General features: G+C 45.6%; 1 long non-coding RNA gene across 1 annotated transcript; it reads right to left on the bottom strand.

Moving 5' to 3' along the window:
• Positions 1-13,477: 13,477 nt before the first annotated feature.
• Positions 13,478-15,787, bottom strand: LOC135285478 (uncharacterized). Its single transcript, XR_010350297.1, has 3 exons — positions 15,710-15,787; positions 15,073-15,192; positions 13,478-14,089 (listed from the first exon to the last, which is right to left on the bottom strand). It is a non-coding gene; the product is annotated as an uncharacterized LOC135285478 (long non-coding RNA).
• Positions 15,788-16,186: the final 399 nt, after the last annotated feature.

Raw genomic sequence — 16,186 nt, forward strand, 5'->3', positions numbered from 1 at the left:
GCTGGGCTGGACTCTATGGTCTTGAAGGTCTCTTCCGACCTGGTGAGTCTGTGAAATCCAGGTGTGGGGCTTGTAATTGGGCAAACCAGCTGGATTTGGGGACTGCTTGTGACTTTGGGCAAATTCCCTGGTGTCTCACTGATTGTCCTTAATGCCCACCTTTAATAACGTTTTCCTACAGCTTCTGTGGGGCTTTTGTGGGATAAAGATAAAATTATCAAGGTGTGTGGCTGTGTAGAGACTGGGAAACGATGATGGATGGATGGATGGATGGATGGATGGATTTATAGATTTATAATATGGGAAGGCCAAGCTGGTGAAAAACTTGCAGCCACGCTGTCTGTGCTGAGACAAAGGAACATTATGTCACTGTGAAAATGCCACGCATTTTATTTTAAAAGGACATCATGGCAAGGCTATAATCAGATCCCTCAGTGCCTTAGACAGCTTCAGAACCTGATTCAATAAAAACATGGCTGGACTCCAGCAGGATGAGGAGAAGCAGGCTCGCTGTGGGGACTTATCTCTGCCTGCAAATCCTCTGTTCCGGAGCACTTTGGAGCACTTGAGCTCCTCTGGGCTGTTTGCTCTTGAACAGGGAGTTTCTGAGGGGGGACATCAAAAAATGTTATGTTTGGGTGGGGAGAGCTAATTGATTTGACAGTTAATCAAAAAGTACTAAGGGAAAATCAATATAGAGTAAAACAATCTAGTCTTCAGTTCTATATTGTATTCCCAGTGGCATTGTTGATTGTATAGCATCAATGTCATCTATTTTAGATGGAAATGTTACCAACTATAATGCCACTGTTGATGTTTCAAAATGCTTCTAATCTCATTTCAATAATAGCTTCTGTCTCTCTCAGTGACACACGTGCCATAACATCCCTGGCTAAATTGACAGCACTAATAACACACTGGGAGTTTTTATTAATCGGACCCCTGGCTGCATTTTTGATCATTCAGGGGATTGTGGAGCAGGAAGGGTGGGCACCTTCCTGAAACCCTCAGGTGAAGGAGTGGCTGGACATTCCCAGGGCACCCTGAGGATCAGGAGCTAACAGGGATTTGGGGGTTCAGGTGTGACCCCAGAGCTGGGAAGGTCCCAGAGGGATTCAGGAAGGGCAAGCTTAGGGCTGAGCTGGTGGCCAGGACTGTGGTTTAACTGCTGGTTTAACTGTGCTGCCTCCTGAGGTCTTGGCTCTCTTCAAGTGGACTGAAAAAAACCCCACAGGGAAATTCCTCGCTGGTTTTTTGGAAACTCTCCCTTTGAATCAAAGGCTGACACACCGAACCCAGAGCCTCTGGTGTGGTTTTAGGGCTTGTTTCGTTTTCATCCCTCTTGTAATCCATGAGTGAAAACTGGAAGTGGCACCAGCCCAGATGCTGCAGTGATGGCCAAGGGTGAGAGGGACAGCTCAGGATGAATCAGATCCCCCAGACAAAGCAGGGAGCTCTCAGTTCCTGGATGTCTCATCCCAGTGAAATTCAGAGTACAGCTCACAGTCCTTTCAGTGATCATTTGACTTGAAAACTTCAGGGGGTCTCTGGAGCTTTTTATGAGGAAAACTGCAGCACATTTTGTGTCTTCCCAGCCTCCTCCTGGACCAGGCTGAGCAATAAAATCTCTGACCAGGCAAAGCACTCCAGCAAATGCTTTGCTCCAGACTTAATTTTAACTCCGCTGACCTTGACTCAGGCTTAGGTTTTACCCAATAAAAAAGTCACATCGGAGTGAATGGACTTGAAGCCTGTGCTGAATTTTAAGCTCGGCCTTTGCCAGAGCCCTGCACTTGAACCTGTTTCTGGAACATACAGGCTGTAAGTGGGGACACAGAAACAGAATCTTTCCAATAGATCCTTCATTTAAAACAGCTTTCCTCTTCAATTATCAGCAGTGGATTTAAATGGGATGAAAATTCAGCCCTTTATTTCTGATTTTATCTTTTCTTTCCTCCATTCTTTCGCAGAGGAATTTTCCCTTTATTAACTTTTTGAGCATAAAACACAGAAAATAAATGAACAAACAAAACCTGGAGCAATATGTGAGATCTTTAAACTAATTCAGGAATCGTTATTACTGACATCAGGAGAAAGAAATGCAAGAACACAAATCTATTGCTTTAAGCTGGGATTTTCAGAAGAGCCTGTTGGAGTTTGGCACTCAAATCCCATGAAATCCCCTTTATACTTTTCACTTCTCTTTCTTTTCTTTTAATTTATTTTTCCTCGACATGGGAAAGGGCCTGGTGCATTTTAGGGAGGGTTATTACACCATGCTGGGGATCAGCATCCAGGATTGGAGCCAGCCCAGAGCTCTTGTGGAGCACAGAGGAACTGGGAATTTCTGCTCAGAGGAGGGATGGGAGAGTGTGGAGCCAGATTTAGTTTTCAACACATCACCTGTGAAATGCCCAGAGGAGCTGTGGCTGCCCCTGGATCCCTGGGAGAGTCCAAAAGCAGCTTGGAGCAACCTGGGATAGTGGGGGGGAAAAGAAAAAGGATCATCTTGAAAGTTCCTTCCACCCAAACCATACTGGGATTCCATGCTAAGGAGAAGGAAATCAGGAGACAAGGGTGAGAGGATGAAGAGGGAGCTGTGAAGGGGACGAGGCAGCTGAAACAAGGCCCAGAGCATGAGCAAGGCAGGGCTGCTGTGTGGAATATTGATAAATTGTAGAAATGTCCAAGGGATTCTGGGGTTTTCAGGCCAAGGGATTGTTGTTGGCAGGTTCCTCCATGAGTTCCTTCAGCCACAAGCTTCAGCCACCTGAGCATGTAATTATTGATGTTCCTTGGCAGATGGACGTGCTGGACATGAAGTGTTGGTGACCCTGCTCCTTGTGCAGGGTCCTGCACATCCCATATTACAATTCCTAATTAAAGGAGCAGCCATGTCCCACCCTCCTGGCCTCACCTTGCAGAGGGGCACGGGGGAGCTGCTTTCTTATCTCCCAACAACCTGTGCTTCTATCCCAGGAATATTTTAGCAATTTGTGGCAAACCCCCCAGCCCTGTTGGCTGCTGTAATTAAGCCAGCCCCGAGTTCTGCTTCCCTTTCTCTTCCTGCCAGAGGAAAATTGATATTTTTGAGCACACCCAGCAGAATTTGCTCAGTTTTGCTTCTCATTTGATTCTTTGAGAGCCACATCCTCGGCACAAACCAGGGCTGTTATCCAGATTCTCTGCCCTGGCCATCAAAGCTCTGAAGGATTTCAGGGCTGCAGCATATCTTGGATATTTGGTTTCCTGTCCCAGCCCTTCCTTCGGTGCTGATTTCTGACCTCATTACGCTCTCTCTCACGAAGATGAGGTACCAAAAATGTGCTGCCTGAAGTGAGGCTGCTGCTGGGGTGACCTTTTCATTATTCTGCAGTTTGAGTGACTGCCTATCCCAGCCCTTTCCCACACAGGCAGCAGAGGAAGGGAAATGCTGGATAATCAGCACAGAATGCAGAAAAGGTCAGGATAATCCACTCTGCTCAAGGGATGGATGTGCAGACAGGTAACAACAGGCACAACTCGAGTTTTCCACCTTCAAAGAAAGTTGTGTTCTCTCCCCTAACCCCTCCCTGCCCAAAGCAGCCCACAGTGTTGTTATTTTTAAAAATGCTTTACAGGTTTTATAGACTGCCTGTAGGACAGGAGCAACAAGATTCAAGGGGAAATATCAGAAGCCTTCCAACACTCTCTTCTTTCAAAAAATCATTTCAAATGTCTTACCCCAGCTCAGTTTTTCACTCCTTTCCCTTAAAAAATATGAAAAGAGGTATGACATGAATATTGCAAGAGGCAGCCTGTTAAAAACTGCAAATGGAGTGAGCTGTGCTCCCTTTATCCGCCAGTGAAACAGAACCAGCAAGGGAGAGAAATGGAAAATGGCAGAGATTTTTAAAAGAAGTGTTTCGTTCTGCTCTCTCAGCTGCAGGATGGAAGATTCAAAACAATAGTGGGTTTTTTCCTGAAAAATTCGTGGCCAGCTATTGAATATTTCTTATCATTAACCCTCCTGCAGAGCAGTACAAATTCCTCAGCTGCAAGGAGATGCTCAGGGACAGCAGCACTGCACTGAAGTCGAGATAGCTGAATTTATCACAGGCATTAGATGGATGTTCTAGCTCAAATTTACATGCCTAACAGCAACAGAGGGACATCACTGAAGAATAAAATCGAAATAATTTGTGGGAGGAAGCTCCGTGTTCTTACAAATTGGGGTGGTTTTCTTCATTATTCAAGGTAGAAACCAGCCCTCTCCTTTCTTGGAGGTTCCCTTCACGAGATTCAGCATAACCCAAAGGGTAGAAAATAATTACCCACAGTTAAAAAATGTGCAGGACAAGCCAAGGTCCAGGTGAAGCTCGAGGGAACTTTCATCAGCCACTTGAAGGCAGGTGGAGAGCAGGCAAATAAAACCCCTGACCTTCATTATTTTGTTGTCCAAGAGAAACCCAACGTTGCTCAGCAAGGAGGAGCTGAAACAAGGCCCAGAGGATGAGCAAGGCAGGGCAGCAATGTGCAATATTGACAAATTATGGACGTGCCCAAGGGATTCTGGTGCTTTTCAGCCCAAGGGGTTGTTGTTGGCAGGTTCCTCCACCAGCGTATTCCTGGTGTCATCGCTCATCTGGGATGATTTTTAGTCACAGAAAAGTTTATGGGACTAAAGCCCCTGGAAACCCCTCCATGTTCCTACACCTTTCCATGTCCCTACACTTTCCCCCCATGTCCCTACACCTTTCCCTCTACTTCTCTACACCTTTCCATGTCCCCACATCTTTCCCCCTGTGTCCCTACACGTTTCCATGTCCCCAAACCTTCCATATCCCTACATCTTTCCCCCTGTGTCCCTACACCTTTCCCCCATGTCCCTACACCTTTCCCTCTACTTCTCTACACCTTTCCATGTCCCTACACTTTTCCCAGTGTCCCTACACCTTTCCCCTGTGTCCCTGTACCTTTTCCGCCTGTGTCCCTACACCTTTCCATGTCCCCAAACCTTCCATGTCCCTACACCTTCCCCCCCATGTCCCTACACCTTTCCCTCCACTTCTCTATACCTTTCCATGTCCCTACACCTTTTCCCAGTGTCCCTACACCTTTCTCCCTGTGTCCCTACACCTTTCCATGTCCCTACACCCTTCCATGTCCCTACACCTTTCTCCCTGTGTCCCTACTCCTTTCCATGTCCTCAAACCTTCCATGTCCCTACACCTTTCCTCCATGTCCCTACACCATTCCATGTCCCTACACCATTCCAAGTCCCTGTACCTTTCCCCCTGTGTCCCTACACCTTTCCATGTCCCTACACCTTTCCCCCATGTCCCTACACCTTTCCCTCCATTTCTCTACACCTTTCCATGTGCCCACACCTTTCCATGTCCCTACACTTTTCCCCATGTCCCTACACCTTTCTCCCATGTGCCCACACCTTTCCATGTCCCTACACTTTTCTCCGTGTCCCTGCCCCATCCCGTCCCCGTGCACATCCCAGGTCCCTGTCCCCCGAGCAGGCAGCCCAGCCCACCTGGTTCTGTCCCGGTTCAGTACAGCCCCTGCCCAGGGCTGGGTCCCTGTCCAGCCTGTGGCAGCAGATGTGGCTTTTGTCCCCTGCCCTGGGAGCTGCAGGGTGTTGGTGTCACCAGCAGCTCCAGTGGGATTTTCCTCAGAACAGTCTCTGGAAGAGCTGCCTTGTCTACAAACTGGGGGAGATATTTTCAGTGCTGAGGTTCCACAGGGGGATCTGCAGGGATAGCTGCTCCAGCAGCTGGGATGGCTCATGGCAGGATGGCAGCAACTGATGGGCCTCCCCTGGAGCTGCCCTGGATCCTGTGGCACCATTTGCCACGCTGGGGTGTGTCAGCTTCATCATGGGAATGGGGGAACCCAGAGATCACTTCATGCAGGGAGGCCAAAGGGAATAAACAACCCTCCCCAAAAAAGTGATTTACAGCAAGGATGGGTTTGTCTGCCTGTGGGAGAAAAGGTAATTTCTATTTAATCGTGCTGCAGGTAAGCTGAGAAGGACAACATCAAAAGGAAGGATGCTCAGCACAAGCAGGAGGGCTTTTCTTTAAAGGGGGGTTGGAAAAAGGGAAGTGAGGGGCTGATTCCCCCAGGGAATGTGTTCCTCATTCCCCTGGAGAAGGACAGGGAAGAGCCAGGAGAGCTGGCAGTGCCTCCCTGCATAGGGCTGGCATAGGAACCATGGTTCTTCAAGGCAGGAGTTAATATTTAGTGAGGGGAAAACAGGACAAGCTGGAACCTCATATTCTCTGGTGCCTTTGAAGCTGCTGGAATGGGTTTTTGGATGGATCAGATCCTGGGAAAACAATGTTTAACAAGGCCTGGTGTGTGCTGGGTCTGGCCTGGCCCTCTGTAGCCTAAACCCCAACCAGAAAAGACGAGCATCTCTTCCACCTGGGACTTTTCACTCCCTCTAAATAATTTCTATTTCCCTTTTCTATATCAACACCAAGTCTTTGGTGTCAAACTGTCCAGAAACTGGTACTGAATTTTTATTTCAGCTGTCCAGGCATTTAGAATTCTGGTCTGGACAATGACATGGATTAAGCAAGCCTTGCTCAGCTGAGATGAATAACTCCTAAACTCAGGCTTTTTATGTGAAAAGAGCTCATCACCACCTGAACATTCCATTACCTGGCTGCTACAGCAGCCGCTCAGTTCACTGTAATTGCTTCCTGAGATTTAATTGTTTCCAAACAATGAAAACAGTCACAGAAAGAATACTGCAGATTCATTCTGGAGGCTTTCAGGATTATATTTTGACTTCAGTTATAGTTAAATGGCAGCAGAGTCTAAAGTCAAATTGTTTATTTAATTTAATTAATGTAATTTAACTGCCATATTTATCATATTCATAATTAGCATCCCTGTTCAGTTGAAATTCAGAATATTGCTCTGGAAAAGGGGGAAGGTAACAATGGGCAGTGTTCAAGAGAAGGTGTCAAGGCAAAAGCTCTGCTCCAGGCAGCCAGGCTGCTCCTTGGACAGGATTTTTACTCCAAGTGGAGTTTGAACTGGATCATTCTCCCTTTCCTTCTCCACTGCTGGCACCTGAAAATCTCACTTGCAGGGTGCTGCCTGTCCCAAAAATCAAACTTTCAGGCCCTGCTACCTTAAGGCAAGCCTGGCTTGGACTGGTGCTGTCCTTTTAATTCCTTGCTTTGTCTGCTCCAGTGGCTGATAAGCCACTTCTGGCTGTCTAGTCATGTAATCCTTTAATTTTTTAATTTCAAGGAACTGTTTGCAGTTCACCATGACTCAACATTTGACTGCAAACTCATTTGAGGCAAGGGAAAAGTTGATTTGTGCAGTGGAGGAAGAGTGATGACGGTGAAAAATCTCAGCAGTGCCTCTTTTAGCAGATTTAAAAAAAAAAAAATTGCTGGAAAATTAAATGCCTGAAATGGTGATTGGCCTGATGGAATTGATCCTGTAATATTTGCACAGTGCTTGGTGCAATCTCAGTGCTGCTCATTCTGAGAACATGGGGAAGGGATGTCTCTGAAAGGGCAGGAGTGATGCTGAGCTCCCAAAAATGTTGTGGAGAGGAGCTGTGAAGTGCAGGAAGTGGAGAATCACTGAGCAGTCATTTCAGGGCCAGCCAACGGAAAATTATTGGGAAAGAAAAAGATAATTGAACTGAGTATCTGTTCACACCTAGAGGGTAACAAGGAAGAAAAGACAGCGGGGATTTGTCGGGCAAATTGTGCCTGAGCTGGGTGAGATCCTGTTCTGGGAGACTCAGAATAAATCCAAATAAAATTGAGAGTTACAGACAAATTCATGGGCAATTTTGGGGATATTTCATACTTTTTTTGGCATGAAGATGATAGAAATACCTGCCTTCAAAAAAACCCCTAGGCTTGATTGGATTTTATTGTCAGGACTGTTCTTCATGGTGAAAATTGGGATGGCTGCACCAAAAATCACCTCTTGATCCTCAGATCCCTGGGACAAACCCAGGAATGAGCATTTGAGAGCCAATGATTTTAAAAAAACCCCAACCAAACCAAGACTGGCTAAACCACTGAGTTTATTCTGAAGCGTTTCCAAATGGCCACACATCTTTGTTTTGGTGCTGAAAATCCCTCTTTAAAAATTATTTTATGTGATCAATTAAACGCTACCAATTTCTGGATGCACTAACCACAAATTTGCTAAATTCCTGAGCTAATGAAAGGCTGGCTTGCTTTGACATGAATGGGAGTTTTGTTTGAGTAACAATCCAATAAGGACTTGGCCCAAAGATAGCAAGGAAAACATTTAGATGTTAAATATGTATTCAGAAGACCTTTCTACAAATCTTTTCTCTCGCAGTAACAGGACAGGAATTGTGTTCTCCAGAAGGGACAGTTCAGACAGACGTCCAGCACCTCTCAGCATTTCGCAGAGAGAGCAAGAAACTATGCAAATATTTTAGTTTAGAAATACTTGTAGCTCCTTTTCAAACAATGAAAGCCTCAATTAAAGCCAGATCTCTGTTATTTAAAAATTCCAGGCAGCAACTGAGAGGGAGAGAGAAAGAGAGAGTGAGTTCCATTTTTTTTTTTCCTCCTTGCTCTCAAACATAAAGTCCAAGGTATTTTAGAGTCAGGAAAATTGTGTCTCACATTAAAACTGTGAGAGCTGAGAAGGCTGGAGCTGTGATTCTTATCTTCTAAAGAGTTTCTGCAGTCATCAATACCTAAAGCAAGCTGGAGTACAAGAAATAGGTGACCTTAATAGATATAACTCTGTATGGGTTCATTGTAGCATGAAATTAAATTTTTAATCTGAATTGATGAACAAAAATGCTGGTTTGATCCTCCCCACCCACACACAATAGTTTAAATAGTTTGGTAACTATTTCACTTCCAGAATGGGGCTGCACAAACAGGGTCAGCAGCAGAATAATCCACTCCACGGGCACTGGGCTGGGGTGAGCCACAAACAAAAAGCTCCAGGAGATTATTTTTGCTTTGTTAAATAGCTGCAAGCAAGGTTTGGGATTATTGGGAAGGTAAAATGATGTTCTTTTGCCTCTGGTAATTAAAAGCATGGGGGTTAATCCAAAGTCACTGAAATCTGTGGGCACTGAGCCTTTTGATGGCTTCAGTTCCAGGCTCCTGTTTTTAGGCAGTGGAAGCCACTGGGTTCGTGTATAAATCACATTCAGCAGCACTTTATTCTCTGAGCTCATCCCAACTTCCCCCCAAAAGTGATGCAGCTCCTCCCTGTGCACCTTTAAAATGCTGCCAGGCTGAATTCCAGGCAGATCTGTTGTCTAGGAAGGAATTGCTAATTAATTTTGGGGTTATGGCCACAAAAATGCTGCTATAAAATGTAGAAGCTGAAATTAAAGGTATTAATAGAAAATCACCTGCATTAAAAAACCATAAAAAAGTGATAAACCCCTAAAAAAACCCCAAAAATACTTAATTTTCATTATTTAATTTTTAAACGCCAGCTCCTTTCCCATTTATTTCAAGTTCATTATTACCCAACACGACCCTCAGCCCACATTCTTATTTACTGCTTCTTCTTCCCCTACAATTACTAACAGAGATTTGACAAACACAAACGAACGGGGGGGGTACAAAAATAATTTAAAAATCCCCTTTTCATTGGACCAGAAGCTGAACTGGGATCTGTTGGTCAGCTGAAGCTGTCAGGAGGGCTGGAGGAATTATCTGCTATTATCTGCCGAGCAAACACCATCCCTGAGTGAAAACTGATGCCGTGGCATTTTTGAGAATGCACCAGGCCCTCGCTGCTGAGTATTGGAGCCAAATGTTCTGCCATGGCCCCATACAATAGCCCTGCCTGACAATAGCTCAGTGCTGGGGCTGTTATGAAACCCAGGCTATTTTGGGAGGGCCCTATTGTTCCTGGTTTATATGGGCTGCAGATTTGTCTCGGGAAAGATGGGATTCATTGCGGAATCTGCTGGAAAAGATGAAGGTTTGGCCCCCACGCAGAGGGGAGAAGGGTCCCTGTGCCAGCCAGCCCTGCAGGTTTGTAGGGTCGCCGTTCCTTCCCAGCAGGTTCAGCTCCTCACCCTTTTGCAGTCATTTCTGCAAGAACCAAGGTCTGTCCTGGAGCTTTCTCGCTCGCTTTGATGCTTCTCAGAGAAATAATCTGATTGCTCACCAGTCCCTGGAGGAGGAGGTAAACCAGGAAATGTCCAGCTCGTGGAACTCTTGAATTTGCTGAAATAGGGAGGGTTTGTCCCCATAATGGGGCTGACTCACTGCTGCCATTAAAGAGGAGGGGCTGCTCTCTCGTGGCCTGGTTCTGCCCTCCTTTCCCTCCCAGCAGACAAGGTCAGGCCAGGAAATTTAATAAAATGATTCATCTGACAGGAGAGGGACATGAGCTGATTGTGTGCACTCCTATTCTCACCACAGAAGGCAGGACCCTTAGGGAGAAGTGGCTGCAAAGTCAAATTTTGATGTTTTTTTGGCAGTTCCATGGGATGCCCCATTGCTGTAAGTGTCCATGTCCCAAAAATGCCCCTGTCCCTCTGCTGCCCTGGAGTGAATCAGCTCCTGCTGGAATAAAGCTCTATGCTGGCTGAGCACCAAGCCCAGACAAGGGTATGGATGTGTTTTCCCTGTTTTGTGCAATTGTCTGAGGGAGGAAGGGTTTGTTTTGGAAGCTCACCTGCCTGAATTTGGAGACTCCCACGTGCCCAAACTGCCCTGGGTGGAGAACTGCCCACCTCCTCTGATGACTGGAACAGTGTAGCCCCAGTTGTTGAAAATACAGCTGCACTCTGCAACATCAGAGCATTTTATGTCCACTCCAAGTGCTCCATTCTCCAAGGAAATCCTTTTTCTTTCCTCCCTCAGGCCCCCAGCCCAGCATTTAAACCCAAGGAGGCAAAGCCTGAAGGGTCCCCGCCTCTATCTAATCATGGGAACTATGGCTTAGTATTGATATTGCCTTATTAAAGCAATTAGCCGAGCATTTCAGAAGCTTGTTAATGCTTCTAGAGTGACTTCTAATGAGGGATAATGATAACAAGCATGGAAGGTCTCTGGTGAACTTTAGATAATGATGTAAATCTGAGAAAGGTCAATGGTATCCGTGGATTTGATGATGGCCATTCCATTTCCGTTCATTACCTGGTTCAGCTTTTATTTTCCCTTCCCAGGCCATTTCCATCTGCAGGAACCTGTTCCTTATCCAATCTAGAGCCCCAGCACTCGAGCTCAGATTGACTTAGCCATGAAATAAATGATGCTGAGCCTTTAGTGCTCCTTGTAATGAGCTCAAGTCTAGACAAGAACAAATCAATTAGCAAAAGGAAAGCAGGAACAACAGGAGGCACCACGCAGGGACAGTGTTTGCATTTACATAGCAAAACATTCCCCCTGAGGATCCCAAAACAGGGGGCTGCACTACCAAAAACCAGCCTGGGGAGAGGATAATGCCAGAGGAAAGGGAGATCAAACAGAGAGATAAAAAAGGGTCCTGGAGGGAGGCAAGAATTGGAGCAGCTTTGGCAGAGCTGGGCTGGGAAGTTCAGGTGTGACAGCAAGGCCTGGAGCTGTCATACCTGAGCTTTTTATTAACTTTATGGCAAATTTTAGATCTTGATGTGGCTGTTAAGTAGGCATTTTCTGGCATGGAGTATCACCAGTGTGTCTGTGCTGACAGATTTCTGGTTTGTCCTTGTCCCTGTGTTTTAATGTGTATATATATACATATATATATATATATATTTGTGCATATATATATATATATAAATGGGGCAGATATTCCCTGCAGGCAAACCCTGCTGTGATAAACTCAAACCAATAAATCACAGCCCAGGAGTGCAAACCAGGGGTACAAAATCCTGGAAGAGAGCTTGGAAAAGCTGGGGGGATGAGAGCAGACACAGCTCAGTGCAGATGGCCCTGAGGCTTTGGCTGGAGCTCCCATGCAGCCTTGGAGGAGGCAGAGTGTGGGCAGAGGAAGGGCATTTCCACCCCATGCCAGGCTGTAATCCCGATATCAGCCTTGCTTTCTGAAGAGGTTTCAGGGGTGAAGATAGCGTGCCTCAGCGGCAGACTGAAAGAAGAGTTTATTTAGGAAGCAGGATGGGCAGAGATGGCTCGATTACTCCATGCTGGCACTGCCCTGGCACACTCAGGAGATACCAAAAGGCCATTTAATCTACTAGAGATAAGCATAAAAGCCTATTACCGAGCCAGGCAAACTCCAAATAGAAATAAAGAGCACTTTTCCTTTTTTTTTTCCCCCTCAAGTGAGAGTGATCACCCAGGGGAAGAAGCTCCTGGGTGGGTCAATAAAGTGCCTCTCACAGCAGGTGTGGCTGGGCTCCTCACTGCCCCCACAGCCCGATGTAAACTCAGATTTCAGCCTCAAATTCACCTGTGGGGACTGCCCTGCTCTTCCTCACCTCCAGATTGGTTTTTCCAGGTTAATCCTGGACTTTCTCCATCACTGGAGCACAAACTGCATCCTTGCTCCCCGTGCCTCAGTTTCCCCAGCAGCCCCAATTCTGCCTGGATTCCTGCCCTGCCTGGGTGCTGTTGTGAGGATTAATAATTAACAGTGAGATTTTAAAATCTGGGCCGAGTTCAGAGCCTTGTTCCGGGCTGCTACAGAAATCAAAGGAGGCACGAGGTAATTGTAAATCATTTTCAGGAAGTCGTTTCATGCCTTTGGTGGAAAGATGTGTAGAAGGGGAAAGTATTAAATGCTTTCCATTCATCCACTCTTTGCTGAGATTTGGAGTCCAATATTTAGATCACCTTCTGATTATTAGTGCAAATATTTGCCCTTTGTTTATTATTCTGCACATCTCTAAGATGGAAGAGGCAGGGAAGGAGGAAGGGCTGGTGAGAGGGGCAGATGGGAATTATTAAATAGGTAAATAAAAGGCCAGTCAGCACATGAATCACTCCAGATCCCAGCCTGGAAAGGTCCCCAAGCTGGGGAACTCCTTTCCCTGAGCACAAGGGGGCTGGAGTGGAGGGGACAGTGGGATTGGATCAGGATTTTGTCTGAACCTGATTTTTAAGCTGCAAGGTTCTGTGTGATGTGATAAACACTGTGATCCTCGGGCTTTCCCAGGTGTCATTTTCAGTGCTAAGCTCCTTCCCCCTCTGCTGCCTTCGTCTGAAATTCCTTTCTTGACCGATTTACCCCAGGTTTGTCTGAGTATCTGCACTATTTATTTACATATCTTTTTTATATTTATTATTTATATTCTCTCTCTATATGGTGTATATATACACACTCTACATGTATGTCAATGCACACTATATCCATATATACACCACAAAACTGGAACTTCAGAAGTTCCTATTCAAAAGAACCAACCCAAAACAGCCCCCAAAACCCACCCAGCATTGCCATGGAGCATCTGCTGTCCCCTCCCCAAGCTCCTCCCTGAAGAACAGATGAAGAGTAAGAGTTGCCCCATGGTTTGGATGAAATTATGTCTCTTTATTAGGTCTCTCTTCTCGGGAAACAATTTATTAGCCACAAGAATGTTGTGTTATACTACCTCCTCCTTTTTGCCTGGGAATTTACAGTTCACACACTGCACCAGCACATAAATCCAGTTTTATTTCTCAATTTATTCACCTGGAACTAAGTGGATTAAATCTTTTTTTTTTTTTTTTTTTTTTTTAAAGGAGACCAGCACTGCATTTCCAACCAGCACCACTGCAAACAACAAGCAGCCAAATTAGAGGTGGCTGTGGCCGTGCAGTCGCTTTCTGCTCCGAACTTTTATGCTCGCCGAGCTTAATGGCGATTTTTCTTCCTCCCCCCTTTAATTTTACCTTTAATGACCCTCTTAATAAACCGGGATTGATTAGAATTTGGCTTTAAGAGATGAAAGGGCTCTGCAATTATCTACTTGTATATGCCCTTCAGTAAACTACCTTGTCTGCCCCTCTCCCACCTCCCCTTCTTAAGAAGACTTTCCCAGGTCCCTCTTGGCTGCGGTTGAACGATGTTGGCTCATGTCCATGCTGCAACAAAGACCTGGCATTCCAGCTGTCTGCTTCTAATCTCCAGTGTCAGCTCTTGTTAATGTTTCAGCATGAAATCAGAGGGGGCAAAGCTGCATGGAATATTAAAACCATGATCAGAATTCCACTGAAATGCTGATAGTCTGCGAGAGCGCCATTAGGAGGGCCGGCAAATCGCTGCCTGGTGTTGAATAAAAATAAAAAAAAAAAAAAAAAGAGGGGGGAAAAATATAAAAGAAAAGATTTCCATCCACGGGGGGAAGTACAATCAGTGAATCGCTGGGCTAAATTAGCATTTTTTCAATTGGGGATCGAAGTTGATTTATTGTTCTACACAACATTAATGTAACTGTGTGCTTGACCTGTTAAGGCAGCTAATTTTTCATTTAAATGGGTCCTTTCTGTATGCAAAAAGGTTGTAATCATATTTCAACTTTGCAAAGTGATCAGGGAAGTACTGGACTGTTTCAAAATTGTCTTAAGGAGTCTCTCTTCCCTCCCTCCCTCTCTCCCTCCCTTCCCCCTCCCTTCTGCCTAGTGGTCAAGGGCAAGCAGTTTGGGGTTTTTTTTCCTTAAAAAAAAAAGCTGTCTCAAGTAATAAGCTTAATTGTCATTTGACTTGAGCTGTTTTACACCACTTTGACCATGTAAAAAAAGCATCTGAGTGGGTGTAAATATCACAGCCCCAAGCCCTGCAACAGGAGCTGAGTGTACAGGGAGAGTCTGTCCCATTAAGAACTGCAGGGTTTGCAGGAAAATGGGGGATTTTTATCCTTCCACTTTTATTTTTCTCACTGTCCTGAGCAAAAAGCTGCTGCATATGACTGCAGACAACTTGTGTATTCTGTAGATATTTATAAAAATATTAAAAAGCTCTGATTTCTTGGAAGAAGAATGAGGAATTGTGAGAAATAAGGGCTGAGCAATGTGACCAACACAAAGTTGGGTACAGAATGAGCAGTGCAGCAATTCCTGCTGCTTTTAATCGACTTTGCACCATCTCTGCATGGGCAGAGCTGTCGTTTTCCAGTTTCCAGTATTCCAGTTTGCTTTGCAAATGGAAGTGATGACTTACTGGAAGTGACGCTGCCTGGGAGAAAGTGTTGCTGCTGCTGACTCTGGAGAAAAATGAAGCTGTCCAGGAGCAAATTTCATTTTCTGCTCTGAAAGGCCGCTCTGTTTTGTCATTTCCAGTCTGGGCAGGGAGGGAGGGATGGGTGTTTCAGGCAGAAATCCAGTCTGGGTGAGGAACCTGCTGAGGCTGCCCCTTCTAGGAGGAGGGTGAGGAGCTGGAGATGGGAGCCCTGCCCCACCTGAGCCTGGCTGTTTCCTGTTCCACGAGCCCACCCCAAACCCCATCATCCCCAACTGTTGCTGCCTGCTCCTCCAGCTTTGCCCCAACCTGGGAACAGCCTTTGTGCCCAGTGACACTGCCCAGATGACAATGGCAGCACCCAGAGCCTGCTCCCCCAGCACGGGAAGATAATATACATTTCCAATTAGTGCCACACATTCTGGTCATGTTCTCTTTTTACTCCCTAACTATCTTTGTTTTGCTCCAGAGCTGTTCGGTCATTAATGAAATCCTGCAGTTCTGCTAATCCTGGGTACAATGCAGCTTTTCTCTGCCAGGCTATCCCTGACATAAAACTACAGTTACCCCAGCTCCCCACCACATTAAGATTCGTTGTCATTTGCCTTTCATTACATACCTGATGTAGCACAGTAGCAGTCAAATGTCCTTGGCAGGCAAAGCAAAGTATTTAATTGTATTAGTTTCTGCTTGCTCCGCCTTAAGAACATTTTTTTTTTTTTTATCATGGGAGGGAAGGAAAAAAAAAGAAAAGAGAGAGAAAAAAAGAATCCAGTATCATGGAAACTTTATATTTCTGTTGGATGTAAATGGAATTATACTTTTCCAAGCCGGGCTGCAGCCCCCTCCCCAGCAGCACTGTATTGCCAGTGCCATATGAAATGCCTCTCCGGCGAGGAGAACAATGAGGCATTCATCAAAGGCAACCAGTGATTAGATGTTTTTCATTTTCAGAACTTTAAGAGATAAATAGGGGCCCTGTTCCTCCATTTGATGTACAGTACTGGTGGGATTCAATTAATCTCTGCTGATAAATTCCAAATTTCTGCAAGAGCGTTCCTGAGGGGGGAAGAGTGGCTCACGGAATGGTGGCTTC

The sequence above is a fragment of the Passer domesticus genome, chromosome 23 (assembly GCF_036417665.1).
Source record: "Passer domesticus isolate bPasDom1 chromosome 23, bPasDom1.hap1, whole genome shotgun sequence".
NCBI classification, from domain to species: Eukaryota; Metazoa; Chordata; class Aves; order Passeriformes; family Passeridae; genus Passer; species Passer domesticus.